General features: G+C 32.8%; 1 non-coding gene across 1 annotated transcript; it reads right to left on the bottom strand.

Annotated features, from left to right (window-relative positions):
* Window positions 1–2,189: 2,189 nt before the first annotated feature.
* LOC128042213 (small nucleolar RNA R71) lies at window positions 2,190–2,296 on the bottom strand. The gene has a single exon (XR_008197417.1). It is a non-coding gene; the product is annotated as a small nucleolar RNA R71 (small nucleolar RNA).
* Between the last annotated feature and the right edge of the window lie 22,209 nt (window positions 2,297–24,505).

Genomic DNA, 24,505 nt, shown 5'->3' with positions numbered 1-24,505 from the left:
AGAAAACTTTGGTTAACATAAACGGTTGGGTATATGTATAGTAATAAACAATATACATACCTTTCAGGCTAAAAGGGGTAAACCACTGAATGTCATAAAATTTCATTGTAAGATTTAGGAAAGAACACAATTTGGCAAATAAATTTTTAGTTACATAAAATATCATTCTTCAAAATCTTATGCCTTTTGACGTGAACTCTATTACAATATTGAAACTCAATTCACGATTTTATGTTTTTGATCGTCTAAATAGGTACTTGCTTATATAATGGTAGAAATATGAAGGAAAAAGTAAAAAAATGGTAAACTTGGATATAACTCATGAATATAAACAAACCAGAAAAGAACTGACGCTATATGACAATGCAAACCATTTTCTATATTGTTCTTTAACACTCGAAAGTTTCGAAAACGACAAAGAACTTTACCCACTATCTATAATGAGATAAGAACTAGAGCAACAAAACAAGTAGAGAAGAGGAGTGCACTAGTTTGGCTTCAGATAAATATTGGATTTGCTTTCTAGTTCCCTTCTCTTTAATTTTTTTATTGTTTATGTTGAGATTATGAATTTGAAGGATTGTTTTGCTGTTGTTGTTCTTTTAATTAAATGACTTAAATTAATTCATGTTAGCTTGATTGCATTATGTTCACTTGAATCATTAAAATCATGTTTGTATTGTTATAGGCCTTGGTAAGTTGTTCAATTAAATAAAACCATGCTTATGTTATACTTGCATTATAAAATGTAAGGTAACAAAATGAATTAATTATTAAATGTATTGAAATTATAATTAATTAACATAGTATTTAATTGGTGCATGTTTAATCTTCTAAGGTAGTTGAAGGTTAAATTAGCGACGATTAAGCAGTACATTAGCCTTGCATAACTTGCAAGATTATTGTGATTAAACCGCTTTAATATAGAAATATATTGTTACCTTAATCTTTTTGTGCTTATGAAGGTTAATTAATTGTTTGAATTGGCATTGAAAAATGTTCAAGAGATTAGTTAATTATTAAACTGCTTCAGTATAGAAATATGTTTTTGCCTTACTTAATCTTTTAAGTGCTTATGAAGCTTGATTAATTGTTTGAATCGGCATTGAAAAATGTTCAAGAGATTAGTTAATTTAGTAAGTACGTATGAGTAGTAGTTAGCAAATTACCAAGTTGCTGTGAAAATATTCCTAACAACATGAACATGGGTTTAGTAATTCTAAGTTAAGGACTGTAATTGATCTAACACAATTACTCCATATTTATTAAAACTATCTTTTGAAATCATGCATTGAAATTTTTATTTTTATTTAATTTAATTTTACTTAGTTAAAATTTAGTTTTAATCACTTCATCAAAATCAAAATATTTTTAAACACCGAAGTGTTTGATTTACATTTCATAAATATTTTTATTTCACAGTCCTTGTGGATACGATAACTCGACATTTATTTGTCACTTTATTACTTGTTGTGATTGTGTACACGTGCACATTTCCGTCGTTACAAGTTTTTGGCACTGTTGTCGGGGACTATTTTAAAAGACATTATTTGTGAAATTATTAATTTTGCATTTTGGTCTTTTTTTTCTTCTAAATTTTAATTCTATTTTGTGTGTGTTTGTTTTAGGTGTTTATCAGTATGGATCAAATTATTGACTTGCTCCCCGTAGACCTTGAATTTGAAAACACATTTAGACAAAGGATAAGACAAGGAAAACAAAGAAGGATCGAAGAGATGAATTCCATGAATCAAAACCAAAATCAAGGAGGAGCATTCGTTTATAATACTCATAGTCCGATCATTGTTGCTGATGACAAAAATTGTGCCATTCGACAATATGCCATTCCTCTTTTTAACAAGCTCAGTTAGAGTATTGTGAGACCTGAAATTGAGGCACTGCAATTTGAACTAAAGTCAGTCATGTTCCAACTTTTGCAAAATATGGGTCAATTTAGTGGGATGCCTACTGAAGATCCACATCTTCATCTTAGACTATTCACAGAAGTGAGTGACTCATTTAAACTAGTCGAGGTGACCGACGATGCCTTGAGACTGAGATTATTCCCATACTCTTTAAGAGATAGAGCACGAGTGTGGTTGAATTCCCTACCATCCGATTCCCTAATTACATGGAAAAAGTTAGTTGAACGTTTCTTAATGAAATACTTTCCTCCATCTTTGACCGACAAGATCTGAAACGAAATCACTTCATTTCAGCAACTTGACGAAGAAACTTTATATGAGGTATGGGAGCAGTTCAATGAGTTATTACGAAAATGGCCTCATCATGGCATTCATTACTGCGTTCAAATGGAGACTTTTTATATTGGTCTCAATATTTGTACTAGAATGATATTGATGCTTCAGAAAATGGAGCCCTTCTTTCTAAGTATTATAATGATGCTTACGAGATTATTGAAAGAATTGTTAGCAATAAATATCAATGGAAACCAACCGAGCAGCCTCAGATACATGAGTAGCAAGAGTATATGAAGCAGACACACTTGCTTCTTTGGTAGCCCATGTCTTCTATGCTTAAGAACATAATTGTTATTGGTTTTAATGGTAATCTGACAGGTTAGCAGTCGAACCAGTTCGAGAATATTTCTTGTGAAGAATATGGAGATGACCATTTCTTTGAAAATTGCCCATCGAATCAAGAGTAAAAATATTACATAGGAAATCAGAATTGGAATAACCTGAAATCAAATTCTTACTACTCTTCATGACAGAATCATCCAATTTCTCTATAGAGTAATCAATGGGTGAACAATAGCGACTCTTCTATGCCATTTCGACCAAATTATCTGCCAAAATATTCTCAACAAGTGCAATAACCCCACCAACTGAATCTTCAATTGATCTTGAAAATCAGTTGAAGGCACGCATAGCGAAGAATGATGCCACTTTAAGAAATCTAGAGAATCAAACGGGTCAACTCACCAATGTACTTCGAAATAAACCCCAAGGAGCTTTGGCCAACGATATTGAAAATCTAAGAATTTTGGGCAAAGAATATTGCAAAACAGTCATTTTTCCAAGTGGAAAGACATTGGAGCCCAAGGTGGTTGATGTTCAAGATGAGCCTGTTGTAGCTTAAGACAAAGAGGAAGTTAAACCGAGTGTTGAAACTCCTGTTTCATAGAAGTCAAATTTGATGATCCTTGATGAACTAAACTCAAAACTAATTAATTCTGATTATCTAACACCCTTGTCAGATGCAAAAAGAATTCCACAGAAGAGTTTTCCAGTTAAAACTAAGATTCCACTATTGCCCTATCCTCAAAATTCGAGAAGCAGTCAGTTGAAAGAAATTTTTGATGACGAGGTGAATTTTAATGACTTCAATGCTGCTAAATCCCTAGATATAGTTGATGACTGCTCTGCTATTTCCAAGATGGAATCGCTAGCTTTTACAGAATTAGAGGTCAATTCTCTAGATGATTCGTTAGAATGTATTCTGCTAGCGGATTCGCCAAGTGATGATGAAGATGAGGAATGTTTGGCTTTGTTAGAAGGTAAAACGAAGGGATTCACTCAAGAAGTTCCACTAGAATCATTAGAGTTATTATCTTGGGAGTACACACAACCAAAAGTGTTGATTGAAGAGCCAGCTGAATTTGAACTGAAGACTTTGCTTCCTTATTTGAAATATGATTATTTGGGTTTATCTCCAACTTTACTTATCATGATTTCAGTTGAGTTCACCAAGAATCAAGAAGAAGAGTCACTTGTTGTTTTGGAAAAGCACAAGAAGGGTGGTAGATAGATTATTGCAGATTTTTGAGTCATGGGTTAGAGGATTTGTAAGATTTACAAGAAGTTAAACAAGGCCACTAGGAAAGATCATTCTGGGTTTTCTTTCCCTAATAAGATGTTGGATATATTTGATGGGAAAGAATGTGATTATTTCCTAGATGGGTATGGTAGCTATAACAAATGGCCATTTGACACCACCATGGTCAATGACGATCCTGAATAAAAGGGTAAACTTAGATAAAATTTATATCGTTATTTTCACTTTCTCTATCTTTATTTTATATTTTTAGTTTTTTTCTTATTTGAATAAAAGGGTAAACTTAGATAAAATTTTCTTTGGTTCATTACATTAATTAAAATTCTATCTAGGAGATTGGGACTTAAACGGGACCATCTGTGACCTCTCCTGTCTTTCATGGGAGTTTAATTTAATGTAATTTTTTGAATAATATTTTTCTAAGTAGCCTGAAGAATTTAAGTACTTGTTTTGTTAAATAAAGGGTTAACTTTTAACCTAAACACTAATTTCTTTGAGTGTTTTTAGTTTACTTTCAGTACAAGAGCTTAGGATCCAAAAAGGAGCTGCCATTGGGCTTAAGACACTATTAGGAAGGGAAATATTCAACCCTTTTTAGCCCAAACCTATAGCCCTTCCCTTGCTCCACCGCCACTCCCAAGTAGCCCAATAATGCATCTTACTTAACCCCTTAATGTCACAGCCCTTAACTCCCTAAATTACCACCCCAAACACCTTCATTTGAAGTCACCAACTATCACTCCTAAACTATCCTTAAAACTGCCACCCCCTTCAACTCTAAACCTTACCATTGTCTAGTCAATCACTTGGCCGAAACTGAAACCACCCTTAACACTTTTTCTAAGTCCAATGCTAAGAGTCCCTTCATTTAGCACCATTTTACGAAGTGAACAGTTTGATATAATGGTTATGTTGCAACACATACAGTTGCAGCAACAACCTTATTGGAGATACTGAAAAATACGAAATGACTTAATCAAAGATGCATTTAAAATATATATTTCAGGACTCGTTTGTTTTTGTGCTTGAATTTTTAGACTTTATACTTGAACCATAGACTCCGATGTCGAGGAAGGAACAAGGTGGTCGTATTTAGAGGGGACTGCAAATAAATAAAAGGGGTGATCTTGTTTTTACTTTATTTTACTTTTTAGGATATTTTGAGTTTTTAGTTTTAAGCTCTTTTAGGAATTTATTTCTCGCATAATAAAATAAGATGTGAAAATCATCAATAAAATTGAACAAATTGCAAAATAAGAAGTGTGACAATAAATATGTACATGTCTAGAATTGGATTTGCTTTGGAAAAGCTTGGTATATAAGTAGTCAATATTAACTCACCTCCTTTTCCTAGGGTCCTACCCGATGTACAATATTGATTTACTTCTATATTTTCATTCTCTCTATTGTTTTAAATAATGGGGACATTTTCATCTTAAGTAGGGGACCAAAAATTGAAATTGTTTTTCAAGATACATTATTCTTATAATTATGGTCAAGTTATATTTTTGTTCAAAAATTTGAATTCTTGTTAATTATGCTATCTTCTAGAATAAATAATGTTCTATTATCTCAATAATTGTTATGCTAGCAGAACTATGACATAATGTTACTCTTAATAAAGTTTGCAAATCATACCATAAAATTTTTAATTCTTTAGGAGAGTTAGACATGCATGGAAGTTTAAGTCTCTAGAATTGACTTAGTAATTTCTAAAGGCAAACTCCTAGGAAACATGAAATTTTTAAAATGACTTAGGCAAAATTTTGTTTAGACCGATTGTGAAACAATCCAATTTTCAATGGTGTAGGAAATAGTGTTTTCGGGACCACAAATTCGACGAGTAAGTTCATATAATTGGTATTAAAATTATACGAGTTAATAGTAATTTTTACATTGGATTTTGATATGATGATTTTAAACAATTGAATTAAAATTTAGTGTAAGTGACTGGGTTCAAAAGTCAAGTGGTCATTGAAAATGAGGTATTAGAACCTCGTTTCCGTAATATAAAGTCGTAAATATTTTTATTAGATATTTACAGTCGTATTATATGTGAATTGAAGTTGGGTCCAGTAATTTTGATGATTTATTGCTTAATTGAGTTAAAATGATTAAATTGTAACAGAGGCAAAACTTAATTGCTATTGATTTAAAATAGTAAAAGGGCCAAAATGGTAATTAAAGCATGGCCAAAAAGTCCAAGAAGTGGTGGCATGATTAAATCCACTAACTTTTGGGCTGTTTGCTCATTTAGTCCAAATTAGTTTAGGATTAAATTGAAAATAAGATTGTTTAGTTCAAATTTAAATTAATTGAAGGACGAATGGTGTAATTGGACCCTCCTTAAATGACCTAATAATAGAAATGATATGAAATTCTCTAGGTTTTGGTAATTTGCAATTAATTCCTAATTAATTAAGGATTTACTAATTAATTCGTTTTCCAGTATGATTAGAAATTATGGTTTTGGGGCCACAATTTTGATGTGTCATATCATAAATATTAATTATTTGATATTTACAAGGTTATTAATGTCGTGTTAAATTTTTTATGAAATTTTATCGTTTAGATAGTTAATTAAGAGAAAGGAATGAATTGTAAAAACTGTAAAAATGGAGTTCTATAGATTAAATGCATAATAGGAATGTAAGGTAGGGCCCTTAAATGGTAAATATACCATTTCAAGGGATAGTGGACGGTTTTGGTTTCCTTTTTGCTAAAATATTAAGTGAAATTAAAGGGGAAGTTGTAATTATGTTAATAAGTTAAATTTCATTAAAATAAGATGAAATCTAATCATCTTATTCACTCTATTGTTTCCATTTTAGCCGAAACCCTAGTGTAAGAGGAGAAAACCATTCGTCCATCTTTAGTTCCATAATAGGTAAGTGAAATCCCACCCGTTTTTAGTAATTTTTATGTTTCCGAACTAGTATTAGCTTATCTAGCTAACTCGAGGACCAATTTGTGAAACTGTTAAATGTTTTGAATTATGCCATTGTTGAATTTTCGTTATTCTTGAAACTTTATGAAAGAATATTGATTTTGGTTGTTAAATAGGACTATTTTGTAAAGTAGTTTTTGATGATTTTAAGGTTTAAGGACTAAATTGTTAAAGTGATAAAGTTACAAGGACTTGATGAGAAATAATTAAAAATATGGGCTGTATTGAGTTTATTTAATATTCAGCCATAGATTTTTCAAATAAAAATTGTTAATTTGCATGATTAGGGCTTAAGGACTAAATTGAATAAAAATAAAATATTGGGGTAATTTTATAAAAATGCCAAAGAGGAATTAATTGCATAAAATTAGTTAATTTTACTATTAGAATTAGTTAATTGAGTGGAAATATTATTTTATCATGAATGAGTGGAAAATTTAGGAAAGAGAAATTACCGAATAGTCATTGTACCTTTGTCATTCTTTGCAATTTAGTCGAGTAAGTTAAATGCGGTTTAATTTTAGTACATTTTTAAATGTATTATAGGTACATAATTTCATAATATTAAATTATATTGATGTGTGTAATTGGAAATGGAAATAAGGAATTAAAATGACATTGATCATTGATTGAGATACTATGAGTCGTTATTGCAAATTAATCCTGTAAGTTCGTGCATTTAATTATGATTCCAATAATCCTTGTACTCTTTGATAATATAATGTTATTGAATGTTATATTATATACCAAAAGAGATCAGCAAGTGTTACCCATTGATATACTGATTGCTGCTCAGAAGAGCCATACCTACTGAATCTACTGACCATATGCGCTTTTGAGCCATACCTATTGAATCTACTGAAAAGAATGCTCTATCGAGTAAAAGAAATCTACACGTATATTGAGTAAAGCTCAAACAAGCATTACCCACTGAATATACTGAACTATTGTACTGATTGTTAATTTATGATAAAGGTTACATTTTATGGAATTTCAACATTTAATTTTAACTGTTTACTATGTTTAATTGGAAAAGTTTATCAATATATACAAACGAACTTACTAAGCTTTATTCAAGCTTACCTGTATTTAATTCATTTTTTAGATTTAAGTTGTGAAGGTTTATAGGATCGGATCAACGCAAGGAATCATACTATCCGGTAGGTCTTTGGTAGACTTTGTTTTGTTGGTATATATGACATGTAATAGGACTCTTTAAACTTATGTTGCGAGGTTCAATAACTAAGAAAATATGTTTATTTGCTTAAGTTGAAATCAATGATTTAAGTGAAATCAATTACCCTATATGAAATTTTGGTAAGTGATGAAATGGAAGTAAACTTCATTATGTATGTGTGCTTTGTATATGTTAGTATGGAAGTGTTTTGTCATGAAGTATTGAGGTGTCGATGATGGCACATTGGTTAGGCATTTGAATTGATTCCATTATATATTTTGGATGCCACTAAAGGTGTCTAATGACCTATAAAATTGTATGTTTGAAAATGTTTTATGTGTCTAAGCAAATGGATGAAACTTGTGCATGGAATGGGTCATTTTTGGGCTCACATGGCCTCAGGCACGGGCTGTCACATGGCCGTGAAGCACACGGGCAACCATACGGGCATGTGCCCATAGCGTGTTTTTAAATAGTATATATAGAAATCTCACACGGGAAAATAGACGGTCTACAACATGATCGTGTGGTCCAAATTAGAGAGTTACACGGTTCATGCACATGAGTGTGTAAGGTCGCACACGAGTGTGTAGGTTAACCAGACGACCATGTTTGGCGGGACATGGGCTGGACTCTGTCACACGGCCTGGACACATGGCTGTGTGACCCCTGACTTGAAAATTTTTGAATTTTTCCTGAAAGTTTTGATTTGTTCTGACTTGGTCCCTGAATGTTCATAACTTATTTTTAGAGCTTTGAAAGCTTGATTTAAGACCCGAAACCGAATGATCTCTTTTATATTGAATATTACTTGTAATTATGGAATTGAATTGATTATTGAATGTGAATCGTATTAATTGTTCAAACTTGACTGGTAACGTTCGGTATCCTATTCTGGCAATGGAAAAAGGATATGAGTGTTACATTTAGTGGTATCAAAGCTACAGTTTTGTTGATTCTTGGACTAAATGTAATGTGTTTAAAGATTAGAAAGTAGATGCCATATAAACCTGTGATAGTGGGATATTGATTGGTCCAATCTAACCCCATTTTCATTATAGATTTTAATGATGTCATTTGATTCTGAACGTGATGAAATTAATGAAATTAACAGCAACATTCTGACTACTAATTATGGTGCAAGTCATAGTATACCAATTTTACAACTGTTTAAAATGAGGGTAAGAATATTTTCTTTTAGATTTAATAAATGTTAATAGAATCTGATCATGTTGAGCTTGATGAGGAAAAAGGTAAAGGTAATATTTTGACTTTTAAACAAGAAGTAAGTTCATAATGATTGTTGCTCAATGTAGTTCACTTGTAATTTATTATTGGTTTCTAGTTAATTGATTGATATATATAAGTGTGAAATTTCTTTGGTTATTTATATAACAATGAGAGTGGCAAGTATTTATGTATATATCTATGAAACTGAGAAGAGATTATTAATAGTGTTTCTTGAAATTGTATTAAGTTTACATGTGAATGAAATGAATTTTAGTGTGTATATGGAAATGAAAAAGTGCCCCTAAATGCATATCTGTGCCTTTGTTTGCACTTTGGTGCCCCTGAATGCACATCTGTGCCCCTGTTTGTACTTTGGTGCCCCTGAATGCACATATGTACCGCTGTTTGCCCTTTGGTGGTCCCAATCACATATTTATGCTCTTGATTGCACTTTGGTACCACTATTATGCATCTATGATGCCCCTAGTGTGATTTTTGTTATTAAAAAAATTAAGTCAAGTTATTTGATTCGATGAACTAAATGATAGGGAGATTTACAAGTTAGTTATATGCTTGTATGTTTTGTTTTATTTGTATTTAATGGTCTTGATAAGTGAAAATATAAAAATGTATGATTTATACAGGTACGTGGAATGTCACTTTGAGTATGTGTGATTTCACTACGATAAGCTTTTAAGAAGTAAAAGGTTAAAAACCATTTGAATATGGGTTCAAGTAATATTATAATTCATGTTTTGGTATTGATGATTAGGAATTTGTACAGGTCAATGAAGACAATCGAGGAAAAAAATTGTGTTTGTGAATAGTGTTAAACTATCTATGTTTTAAAAAGGCAAATTCCTTGGTCAAAGTAATAATACAAAAATTACATGTAGTGGGATCGAAGACACAATTGTTAGATCTGGAGCTACTGCATCTGATAATATATCTGGTACATTCTATCTTTTCGAAATTATTATTGCATATGCATTGGATAATACTTTATCAACTTACTCATATATTTACACTACATTAGTAACGGAAAAGGATCTAAGTTTTGAATCAACTGAGTTTGATTTTCGAGTCATAATCCAATGGGTTAGAGTGTAATGGTTATTTTGGTATGAGAAACTATTTACTGAAAATCTATGACTATGACTTTCCTATTGATCTGATGCTACTACCATATTATGAATTTGATGTTGTTATGGGAGTAGATTGGCTAAAGGTTATATGATACTGTAGTAGACTGTATATCGAAAGGAATTGATTTGGAAATTTTAGATTTGTGAAATGATCATAGTGAGTCTGGTAAATCAGATAGTACAAGTAGAGTTATTTTAGTTATCTTTATACAGAAAATGATTTGGGCAATTGTAAAATATTTTTGGTGTATTATATATAACAGTGTTATTAAAAGATAAATACAGATCAAGTTATTATTAGTTGCAAGTTAAAGATTGTTGTATATTGAAACTGCTTTCAAGCTTGATGTGGTCATATGGATTCTGATAATGTTGCCTGGAGTAGTCAATGTTCCTGATAATCTATAAATATGATGAATTAGGTTTTTAAGTCTCATATGGATATAGATAGTCGCATCTATGTTTACTGGTGATATTCTGATTTATTCTAAAATAGAATCCGAGCATGCTCAACATTTGAAAATTTTATTACAGATTTTACTTGAGAAGTAGATGATGAGAAAGTTAGTAAAGGTGAGTTCTGGTTCAACAAGGTTAGTTTTCATGGTTATGTAAATCTGACAAATGGGATTTGTATAGATTCGAGTAAACTCTTTCCCATTGTTATTTGGAAACTCTAAAAATGTCTTTAAAAGTTATGACCAGTCGAAAGTCTTACTAATGGAAGTTTAGTACTGATCCAAACTGAATCCGAAAAGGAATATATTGATTATAATAAGGGTTTTGTATTAACTGATTTGGAAATAGACTGGCGCCTTTACAAAGAATTCAGGAATTGCATGATGATGACTTGAAGGCTGATACCTAAGTGAGGTTAAACCCAAAGTAATTCGTTTACAGGAGTTACAGTGGATACTGATAGTGTAACACCCCTAACTCGAATCTGTCACTGAAATAGGGTTACGGAGTATTATCGAAGTGTACAATTTAGACAGACAGAAAATTCAAACATTTCATATCAAAACATATATCGGGAATGAAACGTGAGATTTTTGATTTTGTATCTAGATGTTTGATAATTCAGCAAGTTAAAGCTGAACATCAAGTACCTTCAAGACTATTACAGCCAGTGATGATACCAGAGTGGAAAAGGGATAGAGTTACTATGGATTTCGTATCAGGGTTACCCCTATCTTTGAGAAAGAAAGATTTTATCTGGGTTATTGTTGATTGTTTGACGAAGTCTGCCCATTTTATTCCGGTACGTACAGATTTCTCACTTGACAGATTAGTTGGGTTATATGTTTATGAGATTGTCAGATTACACGGGGTGCCAGTATCCATTATTTTGGAAAGAGATCCGCTGTTCACATCGCGATTCTAGAGAAAGTTACAGGAAGCTCTGGGTACGCGGTTGCATTTTAGCACTACATTTCATCCTCAGACCGATGGTCAGTCTGAGCTTGTGATTCAAATTCTCGAAGATATGCTTCGATGTTATGTACTAGAGTTTGAAGGCAACTGGGAGAAATATTTTCCGTTGGTCAAATTTGCGTATAATAACAGTTTTCAGTCGAGCATAAAGATGGCATCGTATGAAGCTCTATATGGTCGTAAATGTCAAAATCTGTTATACTGGACCGAGCTCAGTGAGAAAAAGATACACGGGGTTGATTTGTTTCACAAGATCGAGGAAAAAGTGAAAGTGATCCGAGATAGTTTGAAAGCAGCTTCAGATCATCAGAAATCTTATGTAGATCTTAAACGTAAAGATATAGAGTTCCAAGGGGCGATAGAGTATTTTTGAAAGTATCGCCCTGGAAGAAAATTCTTCGATTTGGTTACAAAGTTAAGCTGAGTCTGCGATTTATCGGACCTTATGAGATTATTGAAAGAATCAGACTTGTTGCGTACTGATTAGATTTACCGTCAGAGCTTGAGAGGATTCATAATGCCTTTCACGTGTCTATGTTATGATGGTATCAATCTGACCCTTCACATGTTATCTCTCCGATGTATATTGAGATTCAACCTAATATGACATACGGTGAAAAATCGATCAAAATTCTGGCACGAGAGGTGAAAGAGTTGAGAAATAAAATTATAGTTCTTTGGCAGTGGTAGAGAATAGAAGAAGCTACTTGGGAACCTGAAGAGGCTATTGGAAAGCAATATCCAAACCTTTTTTTCTAGTAAGATTTTCGGGGACTAAAATATCTTTAGGGGGAGAGTTGTAACAACCTATTTTTAGTGAAATTAGAACAGTGGTTTTGGGACCACAAATCTGAAGTTAAAAAATTTATTTTATTATTTTATGGTCTACAGCATGATAGTATTACCGTATAAAAATTTCGTTAAGAAATTTTACCGTTTACATGCTCAATTTGATAAAAAGGACTAAATCGCGTAAAGTGAAAAAGTTGTGTTCTAATAGCTAAAGGTATTAAATAGATATAGAAATTTAAATTGGAAGTCCTTATATGATAATTAGACCATTTAACTTGATAGTGGATGTACATGGCATGGAAATTGTGTAATTATTAATGTTTTAAAAGGTTAAATTAGTAAAAAGGTAATTACAAGTTAAATTAAATAAAACCAAAGTGAAGTATCATCTTTTTCTTCTTATTTTCAACTGAAAGTTGAAGCAAAAGGAAACCATTATTGAGCTAGGGTTCGACTAGTCTTATTTCTTTGATTGGTAAGTGATTTTTGTCCCATTTTTAATAATTTCCATATTTTCAGGATCGTTGTAGCTTAATCTAGCTAGCCCGGGCTTTTGAGTTTTTCCATTGATGAACATGTTAGGGTTTTGAAGTTTAATGGTAGAAAATGAATGGGTGTTGTTAGATGAAAACTTTTGCAAATGAATTTTTGATGAAATTATCAATTAGGGATTAAATTGAAAAATGTGATAAATTGTGTGTTAAAATTGTGAATTTGTGAAATGTATGGGTTGTTATAAATATGTTTATAATTAGGCTAGGCTTGGGAAGTGATAAAATTGAATGAATTTCATTTTCTGATCCTAGGGACTAAATTACAAGGAATTAAAAGTATAAAGGAAAAATGGTAATTTTTCCAAAAATGTGTGTTGGACTAAATTGAATATGAATTATATTGAATTGAGTTAAATTCATTTGTATAGATCCGGTTCGGCCTCGTATGGAGTTAGATCGAGGTAAAGAGAAAATCTCGAATTAGTCACTTTCGTATCTACGAACACTCTTCGAGGTAAGTTCGTGTAATTAAATTGTGTAATTATGTGTTTTGATTGAATTAGATATATGTTATTTTCATTATCATATTATATGAATACCGATCATGTCATTAGGGGTACTGATTTCAGCTCTTATGAGTTTACTGATGCTCAGCTTCTATGAGCTTACCATTATTCAGCTCGGAGGAGCTTATTGTTATTTAGCTCGGAGGAGCTTACCGTTTACAGCTCGTATGAGCATACATATACATGAATTGATGGATTACAGTTCAATACACCTCGTGTGTACTACCTGTGTATCCAACGATATTCTAAATGGTTCAAAGAGAACAATTCTGTTACGAGTTTATATGAGTTTGATACGAACTAGTACATGTATTTACATGAATTACATGGAAATGGTTTGTATATGATATATGGATACATGGTATAGATGTTACATGTATATGGAGTTTGAATAGTTGTTGAACTCATACATGATTCTCTGTTTTTATATGAATTACATGGCTAACATGGTTGATGAATATGTGTTAGGCTTTTGGTAAAATTGAGTTGAGATATGCTTTGGTTTACTTACCTTAAATGTGATTAAAATGGTAAGTTAAACTCTCTATTGTACGAACTTATTAAGCTTAAAAGCTTACTCTGTGTTATTTTTTGTGTTTTATAGTTATTCAGAAGCTCGTTTGGGTTGGAAGCTTGTCGGAGCTATATCACACTATCCATCAGCTCTTTTGGTACTTCCAGTTATTTAATTTCGATTATAATGGCATGTATAGGTTAATTTGGCCAATGTTGGCATATAAGTGTTTTGTTGAGATTAACCACTTATTTGGCTTGTGTTTGGTATATTTTGATGTGTATATATATGTGGCCTTATCATATTTGATGTGTGTTTGATATGGTAGAATGATGGAAAGTAAAATGTGGTTTCAATATGCATATAAGAGATGTTATATACCTTGGTGTGATTTAGTGCTTTGTTATGGAAAACTTATAGCTATAGTGATGTTAGTTAGAATGGTATATTTGATGCCATTTGGAAATATTGGTATGTTTTGGTAAGTAAGTTAAGTGACATGAAATGATGCAAAATGATTTACCTTGTGAATAGGTATTTTAGGTACCAAATGGTTGAGCTTGATAAGTGACCTACATTATAGGTTTTGGTACAATTATGCATATATGTATTTGGTCATTTAGGTAAGTTTGGATACATGGTTGACATGTTTTTAAGTTTTCATTTGAGGTGCCTAAGGGCATATTGGTTGTATGTGATTATAGTACATGTTTAAAGCTTGTTTATGTTTGTTATGGAAGCTTGGTTATAGCTAGTATATATGTGCATTTTTGGGAGTAGGTTGATGTCATTTTTGGGTGAGAAATGTGGCTTGGAAAATGACCTATTTTCGTCTAGCTTTGTGTGACACACGGCAAGGTGACACCGTCATGTGTCCTCCATATCTTTTAAAGAGTGCAAGTCAGTATGCTGACGTGGCCTGGCACACGAGCGTGTGGCTTTGCCATGTAACCCAAGTCAGTGAGTTACACGGGCACAGACACAGGTTGCGACACAACCGTGTGTCCCTATTTTGAATACCCACACGGCCTAAGACACGAGCGTGTTTCATAACTGTGCGATTCACACGGCTTGGCCACACGACCGTGTGACCCCTACAACTTTGAAAATTTTAATTGTTTTCAAAAAATTCTCTAAGTTTCTGATTTAGTCCTGATTTGTTTCTAATGTATATTTGGGCTCTGAGAGCTCATATAAGGGACAAAATATATGATTTTTATTGATTTTCAACATGTATACGTTTTGATATGAAATGTATGAATTTTTTATCCGTCTCGGTAATACTCTGTAACCCTGTCCTGGTGACAGATTCGGGTTAGGGGTGTTACAGATAGTATGAAGTATTATCGTAATGATTATGTGTTTTGAATAATCTAGAGATAAACGAAACATTTTATCTAAGGTTTGCAATAGCACTTATTTTATTCTTTCGGATAAAAAAATCTAAACATCAATTACTGTTGGAATTATTATAGCCTGGCATGATTTTTGAATGGAAATGGGAGTGAGTCATGATGGATTTTGTATTTTGTATTTCTGTGTAACTGAGAAATAAATATTGGATCTGGGTTATGGTCGATAGATTGTCAAAGTTAGCTCATTTATTCCAGTGAAAATTGATTATCCGTTTAAGAAGGAGCTGAGTCATATGCGTCAGAGATTGTAAAATTTCATGGAGTGATAATGTTTATTATTTCTATCACTGATTCAAGATTTACTTTTAGATTTTGAGTAAACTTTGCAGGGCTATAGATACTGAACTTAATTTTAGTACAAGATTTCAACTGTAGGCAGATGACCAGTCAGAGTGGTAATACGGGTTCTGAAATAAATGTTACGATGCTACATATTTAAGTAAAAGATAACTGGGAAAGGTTGAACCCCGATATACTCGTTAAATTGAGCAAAAACTAAACAGTGAGATAGAACTGAGTAGTGAAACCGAAGATAAAGTTCACGTTATTCGAGATGGTTATTAGATTGTTATCTTTCATATTTGGATGAACCAGTGACTATTTTAGTTTGTGAGGCAAATTTCAGAATAAACAGGTATTGCTAGCTAAAAATTTTGAGGACGAAATTTCCTAAAGGGGGAGAGTTATAACAACCCATTTTTCAAAGGTGTCAGAAATAGTAGTTTCGGGACCACAATTTGATGAGTAAGTTCGTATAATTGATATTAAAATTGTACGCGTTAATAGTAATTTTTACATTTGATTTTGATATGATGATTTTAAACAATCGAATTAAAAGTTAGTGTAAGTGATTGGGTTCGAAAGTCAACTGGTTATTGAAAATGTGGTGTTAGAACCTCATTTCCATAATATAATGCTGTAAATATTTTTATTAAATATTTACAGAGTCATATTATATGTGAATTGAAGATGGGTCCAGTAATTTTGATGATTTATTGCTTAATTGAGGTAAAAAGATTAACTTGTAAACGAGGTAAAAGTTAACTATTATAGATTTAAAATAGTAAAACGACCAAAATGGTAATTAAACCATGGTCAAAAAGTCCTAGCGATGGTGGCATGATTAAACCCACTAACTTTTGGGCTATTTGCTCATTCAGTTCTAATTAGTTTAGGATTAAATTGAAAATAAGCTTATTTAGTTAAAATATAAATTAGTTGAAGGACTAATGGTGTAATTAGACCTTCCTTAAATGACCTAATAATAGAAATGATATGAAATTCTCTAGATTTTGGTAAATTGCAATTAATTAAGTAATTAATTGAGGATTTACTAATTCATTTATTTTCGATATGATCGGAAATAGTGGTTTTAGGGCCACAATTTTGATGTGTCGATTGTAAATATTAATTATTTAATATTTTTAGGGTTATTAATGTTGTGTTAAAATTTGGTTATGAAATTTTACCATTTAGATAATTAATTAAGTGAAAAAGGATTGAATCGTAAAAATTGTAATAGTGGAGTTCTATAGATTAAATGCATCAAATGATAATGGGAATGTAAGGAAAGGCCCTTAAATGATAAATATACATTTCAAGTGATAGTGGATGATTTTGATTTCCTTTTGCTAAAATATAAAGTGAAATGAAAGGGTAAAATTATAATTATGTTAATAAGCTAAATTTCTAAAAGAAGATAAAATTAATCATATTCTTCACTTTATTCTATCCATTTTAGCCGAAACCCTAGTGTAAGTTTTGATGATTTTGATTGAAGTATGTTCATAAATGGAAGGTTAATGTCATGAATTACCTTAGTTTGTTTGATTAAATGTTTGATCTTCTTTGAGGCGCCTTAGAATGACATATCAGTTAAGTATATGATGACTAAAATTTTGGCTTGTAATTGATGACTTAAATGTGGTGTCAATGAGGGCACATTGGTTAGGCACGTAGGTTGTATGTAATTGACATGTTTTGACTTGTTTTGAGGTGTATTTTATGGTGTTTAAAGGGTGGTTTTAGGCCTAGATTTGTGGTCAAGTTAGGTGTAAAGTTTACCTTATTTTTGAAGCAATTTAGGGTACACACGACCTTAGACACGAGTTGCCACACGGCTATGTGTCCCACATGGTCTATCCATACGGCCGTTTGGCTTTTTGTCTTTAGGTGCAAGCTTCACATGGCATGGCACATAGCCTATGACACAGTCATGTGTCCTAAAATAGTTTGTTACACGGTTTGAGACATGGTCAGCGACATGGTCGTGTGACCAAACATCGATCACACACATGGGTGGACCCACGGGCTGGGATATGGTCATTGGTTTGGACTTCCAATATCCACATGGTTGGGCTGTGACACACGACCTAGCCACACGACTCTGTGCCCTATATTAAAAAATTTCAACTTTTTCCTAACTTTCCTGTTTTGTTTCGAATTGACCCCAGAATGTTTCGAATCTATTTTTAGGGCCCCATAAAATTATTTTAAGACCCGTAAGTGTACGTTTAATTATGAATGGAAATGTGATTTGGTTAATTGTTATTATGTTTGATTAATTATTTGTGTAACATGTCGTTTTTAGTGAAATTGGAACAATGATTTTGAGACCACAAATCGACAAGTAAAAATTATTTTATTATTTTAATGTCTATGATATGGTAGTAATGTCGTATAAAAATTTCGTTAAGAAATTTTGATGTTTGCATGCTTAATTAAGTAAAAAGGACTAAATCGTAAAAGGTACAAAAGAAAAGCTCTATTAGTTAAAAGGATATAGAAATGAAATCAAATGGACTTAAATGGTAATTAGACCATTTGAAATGTCAATGGACATTTATGGGCATGAAATTAAATGATTTAGATGTTATAAGTCAAGGTTAAATTAGTAATTTAATTATTAAGATAAATTAAAAATTAAGTACAACATTGTCTCGTCTTTTTTGTTTTGACTACACCACCGAAATAGGGAAAGAAAAACTTCAGTTTAGGTGCTTTGAAGCTTCGGTTAGGGTTTTCTCATTGCATGGTATGTTTTTAAGCCCTATTTTGAATGATTTTTATATTTTCGGGATTATTATAGCTTAATCTAGCTAGCCCATGGACTAATTTGCAAAACTATTAAAGGATTAGAGGTTTTTCCATGAACATGTTTTCATTATTTTTGAATTTTAATGAAAGATTATAAGTTCTTGTTAATAAATAGATAAGTTTTGTAAAGTGATTTTTGATGAAAATGTCAATCAGGGACTTATTTGTAAAAATAGTAAAAATGCATGGTAAAATTGTGAAATAATGATTTGTATGAGTTGATATGTGTTCATAATAAATTCTGTTAGCATGGATTAGGGATAAAATTACATAAATTTCCATTTATGAGCTTAAGGACTAAGGGTGGGTTTCGATGGGCGGTGAGTTTACCTGCGGTTAGTGTAAAAACAGCGGTTACGGTGAGATTAGATACTGTAGCGTGAGAAAAAAAGTAAATTAAACGCATCGCGTCGCACCCAATCGCCCATCCAAACCCACCCTAAATTGTAAAGAAGTTAAACTGTTAGGGGAAAAAATGTAAATTTGCAAATGTATGAATTTTGGATTAAATTGAATAGTGTGTATTAAGTAGATTGAATTTGCTTATTTAGATCAAGATAGACCTCTATGGATTTAGATCGGGATAAAGCTAAAGCTTCAGATTAGTTGACTCCGTTTCTATGCCTTAATTGTCGAGGTAAGTTCATATGATTATATATCGTTTAATGCTACATTTGAGCTATGTATTAATCTGTTGATTGCTATGTAAATGAATAACATAAATCCAACAATGTTACGACAACTATTGAGCCCTGTTTTAACTTTAGGAATTTGTAGGATACAAATGACATGTCATTAAGGTTTCCATGTTTCAAGTGCTGGTTTTGAATGTCCTACTGATGGCTGAGGTATTGCATTTGCTGTAGATATTCCACAGGTCGTGTGAGCAGCATCGGGTAGCTTACATTCCAACCCACAGCTTATGTGAGCAGACCCATTTCACAGCTCGTATGAGCAATGATGTAAAGGAAAGGAAAGATTACAGTTATATGTTTAGCACACTTAGTGTGAGCTGTCCCATGCATCTGATGATATTCTAAACGATTCAACGAGCATGAAACGGAAAGGAATGGTAAGTGTTCAATATGAACCATGATATGTATTAATGAAAAGGATTGAAATGGTGAGTTACATTGAAAGCATGTTATGTTAAGGAAGACGATGGATCCAAATGAATTATGTTCATGTGTAATGGATTATCTATGTTAAACTGATGTGAATTATGTTTGTGTATGCTAACATGTGTTGTTGTTGGTACTTATGCTTGTGCCAAGCTTATGGTTGGATTGTATTATGCCTAAATTTATTGTTATGTAATGAAATGGTAAGTGATGTTTTATGTTTTACAAACTTACTAAGCATTATATGCTTACGTAGTTTTTTTTTCATGTGTTTTATAGATTATCAGAAGCTTAATTGGTTTGGAAGCTCGTTGGAGATCTATCACAATATCCAACGACTATATTGGTAGATTTTGATGTTTTGGACAAATTTATAATGTCATGTATAGGTGGACTTATGTGTAGTGAACTAGTTTTTATGTTTGGCTTGCATATATGATGATGTGGTTGGTATGCTTTTGCCACTTTGATGTTTTGATGATTAGTGTTTGTATGGTCAAATTGAGGCAAGGATTTATGACGAAAGTGGTAAGTGTTGGCATGTTTGCAATGTGATCAATTAGCGTATGCTTTGATATGGAATTTAGTTAAGTATGTGTGGATGAAATATGACCATTTAGACACAAACTTAAGACCATTTAGACACAAACTTAGGTTTAACTGCTTGGTTGTGATTGAGGTGCCTATATGACATATTGGTTGTATGGATAAATGACCTATTGAATTGGTCCTATTATGCATGTTTTGGGCATGTTTTAAAGCTTTGGTTATATGTATAAATGGCTTGTACATAACTGCTTGGATTGGGCGAAGCAAATGGCTTGATTTTGGCCTATTTCTTATCCACACGGCCTAAGACACGGGCGTGTGTCTCAGCCGTATGTGGCACACGGGCGTGTGAGGCCATTTTGAAGGTTAAACAACCTGACACACGAGTGTGTGGCTTGGCCGTGTGACCTAACTTAGAGAGTTACACAGGCATGGACACGGGTGTGTGTCCCTATTTTGAGTGTTACATGGCTTGAGACATGGGCATGTGTCTCAGCCGTGTGATCCCTACAATATGAATTTTTCTAAATTTTTTCTTAAAGTTTTAAATATTTCCAATCTAGTCCCAAATCGTTTCTAAAGTGTTTCTAAGGCCTCAGGGCTCGAATAAGGGATGGTATGCATGTGTGTGAATGGATTATGCTATGATTTATGAAATTTTTGGAAATGAGTGATTTTAAGTTACGTTTTTACGGTAAGGCTCCGTAACCCTATTCTGGCGATGAATACGGGTAAGGGGAGTTACAATTTGTAAATAATGTCAAATGTTTAAAATGTTATCGTAATACTCTGTGACCCCAATCTGACGATGGAGACGGGTGAGGCGTGTTACATTTAGTGGTATTAAAGCCACAGGTTTTGCCGATTCTCGGACTGAATTGAGCTAAGAATTGAGTCTAGAGGTACATGCCAAAGTTGAATTTAGTTTGAGTTGGGATTGGATGTTGATTAATATTCTTCCTATTTTACAGTTAAAAGATGTCGGATGATACTAATGATGTTGTCGATAAAGGAATTTATATTGGTGATAGTTCTACTAAGGAATTTGAAGAAACTAACTCGGTAACATTTAGTATTCAATCTGATGGTGCTCAACAACTAGGTGCTAATATAGGCACTAATGAAACACAAAGTCATACAAACTTATTGCGTTCTATTACTGAAGCTCTTTGTATTACTGAATTGAGGCGATACGGTGCTACGAAATTTGCTAGGTTAAAAGGAGTTGATCCGTCAACAAATGTGTTATGGTTGGAATCAACCACTAGGGTTCTTCAACAACTTGAATGTAATTCTCGAGAAAGTGGTATCTGTATTGTTTCATTATTACAAGGGGAAGCCAATACATGGTGGCAAATTATCACACGAAACGTTCCTGTAAAAACTATAAATTAGATGTTCTTCCAAACAGAGTTTCAAAAGAAATATGTCAGGGAACTATACCTCGAAGATAGAAAACAAGAATTTCTATTGTTGAGGCAAGGAGATTTATCCCTAGTAGATTTTGAATGGGAGTGTATGCATCTTAGCAAGTATGCTATTGAACTTATCCCTACTGAAGAAGCAAGCTGTAAGCGTTTCCTACGAGGAATACTAGATGAAATTAGAATTAAGTTAGTTGTACTGAAGATTAAAGAGTTTGTGGATCTATTAGAATGAGCAAAAATGGTGGAACTATCTCTGGGATTAAATAAGAAATCTGAACCTTCTCAGGTTACGAGAAAACGCTTTGGGACTTTTAGCTCTCATTCAGTACCAAAGCAAAGCAAAGAGTCTCTAGATTTTGGGAAGAGAGTTGCAAGATTGGCAACATCGAATAGAATGTGAGATCATTAAAGTATAGTTTCTGTTGTGAGTGTAAAAGGGCCGAATAAAACTTCTATTATGCCGACCTATGAACATTGTGGAAAGAAACACTAGGGAAAATGCTGGAAATTGACAAAAGGGTTGTTTTCGATGTGTATCATTGGAGCATTTCTCTCGTGAGTGTTCGAAGAATGAAAATAATACACCTGATGAACACAGACAGCCACCTCCAGAGTTGGGGGTTGAGGGGCGAGTAGAGGTGGATCGAGAAAAAAGGTAAAATAGTCGCTTATTAGCCCGAGGCTAGAGCGTCGGCTCATACTTATGTTGTGCGGACACTTGATGAAGGAGATGCTATCGATGTTGTAGAAGGTATTTTTCTGTTATCCTCCAACCTTTTCATACTTTGAGAGATCCTAGTTCTTCCCATTCGTATGTTAACATTGATCTAGTAAAATCTGGGAGGATGAAATCTGAGGTGTCAAAGGTAGCCATGTCTGTATCAAGTTTGTTGGTTAAAACTGTGTTAGTTAATCAAGTCTGTAAACAATATCCACTGAAAATTCAAAATTCAATAGTTCTAGTAGATTTGTTAATCATGCCTTTTGGTGATTTTGATGTAATTTTTGGTATGGATTGGTTAATCGAGCACGGAGTGATTCTTGATTGTCAGAAGAAAAATTTTTTGAATGAAGATTCGAATAGTAAGATTATAGAAGTGAATGGTGTTAAAAAAAGTGGTTCAACTCAGATTATCACGTCTATTCAAGCTTGTAAGTTGTTGAAACAAGGTTTTGAAGTTTTTCTAGCTTATGTTATAAATTCTAAGACTAGGGTTAGTGAAATTAGGAATATTCAAACTATTTGTGAATTCCCCGATGTGTTTCTCAAGGAATTTTCAAGATTACCGCCTAATTATAAGGTCAAATTTGCAATTGAAGTTTTTCCTGGCACAACCCCGGTGTCCATATCTCCTTATCGTATGGCGCCAACTGAGTTGAAAGAATTGAAAGTCCAATTGCAAGATTTACTGGAACATGGTTTTATACGTCATAGTATATCACCCTAGGGAGCTCCAGTTCTATTCGTGAAAAATAAAAATGGTTCGATGCGACTTTGTATTGACTACTGACAACTAAATAAGTTAGCAATTATGAATCGGTACCCCTTACCTTGTATCGATGGCTTATTTGATCATCTAAAAGAAGCTTCAATGTTTTCAGAAATTGATTTAAGATCGAGTTACTATCAGTTGAAAGTGAAAGATAGTGACATACAAAAAACTGACTTCCGTACGCGTTATGGCCATTACGAATTTTTAGTGATGCCCTTTGGAATGACAAATGCTCCTGCGACATTTATGGATCTCATGAACCATGTCTTTCAACCCTACCTGGATAAGTTCATGTAGTTTTTATTGTCGATATTTTGGTCTATTCAAAATAGGAAGCTAAACATGAACAACATTTACGTATTGTTTTACAAGTATTGTGAGAAAAACAACTCTACAAGAAACCCAGTAAAGTTGTATTTCTGGGACATGTCATTTCTGCAGATGGGATCCGCATTGATCCGAAAAAGATTGAAGCCATACTTCAGTGGAAGCACTGAAAAATGTGTCAAAAATCCATATTTTCCATGGATTAGTTGATTATTACTGAAGATTCGTTAGTGGATTCTCAAAACTAGCTTTGTTGATGACAAAGTTGTTATAAAAGAACGTTCAGTTTGTTTGGTACAAGAAATGCCATGAAAGTTTTGAAAAATTGAAGCAAACGTTAACTGAAGCACCAGTTGTAACCTTACCAAAATCGGGAAAAGACTTTGTAGTTTATAGTGATGCCTTATTGAGTGGTTTGGGTTGCGTCTTGATGCAAGAGGAAAGGTGATTGCATACACGTCTCGGTAGTTAAAAATGCATGAACGCAATTATCTGACACACGATTTAGAGCTTGCTGCTATAGTTTTTGCTCTAAAGATTTGGAGACACTACTTGTACAGTGAAAAGTGTTATATATTGACTAATCAACAGTCTTAAATATCTCCTAACTCAAAAGGAGTTGAATTTAAGACCATGTTGTTGGGTTGAGATTTAGAAAGATTATGAATGTGTTATTGACTATCACCCTAGTAAAGCTAATGTTGTAGCTGACGCACTGAGTAGGAATGCAACAATTGAGTTGTGAGCTATGTTTACTTGACTTAGTATTTGTAATGATGGTAGTTTGATGGCTGAGTTAGAAGTTAAACCAATGTTAATTGATCAGATTAAAGAAGCACAGTTAATGGATGATAACTTGGTGAAGAAGAAAAGAATGGTTCAAGAAAACTCGATTGAAAACTTCAGCATTGATGATCAAAATTTTCTATGGTTCCATAATTGATTATGTGTTCCTAATATTGTTGAATTAAAGGAATTGA

This window comes from Gossypium raimondii, chromosome 6 (genome assembly GCF_025698545.1).
Source record: "Gossypium raimondii isolate GPD5lz chromosome 6, ASM2569854v1, whole genome shotgun sequence".
In the NCBI taxonomy this organism is placed as follows: domain Eukaryota; kingdom Viridiplantae; phylum Streptophyta; class Magnoliopsida; order Malvales; family Malvaceae; genus Gossypium; species Gossypium raimondii.
This window is presented reverse-complemented; position numbering and strand designations above follow the sequence as displayed.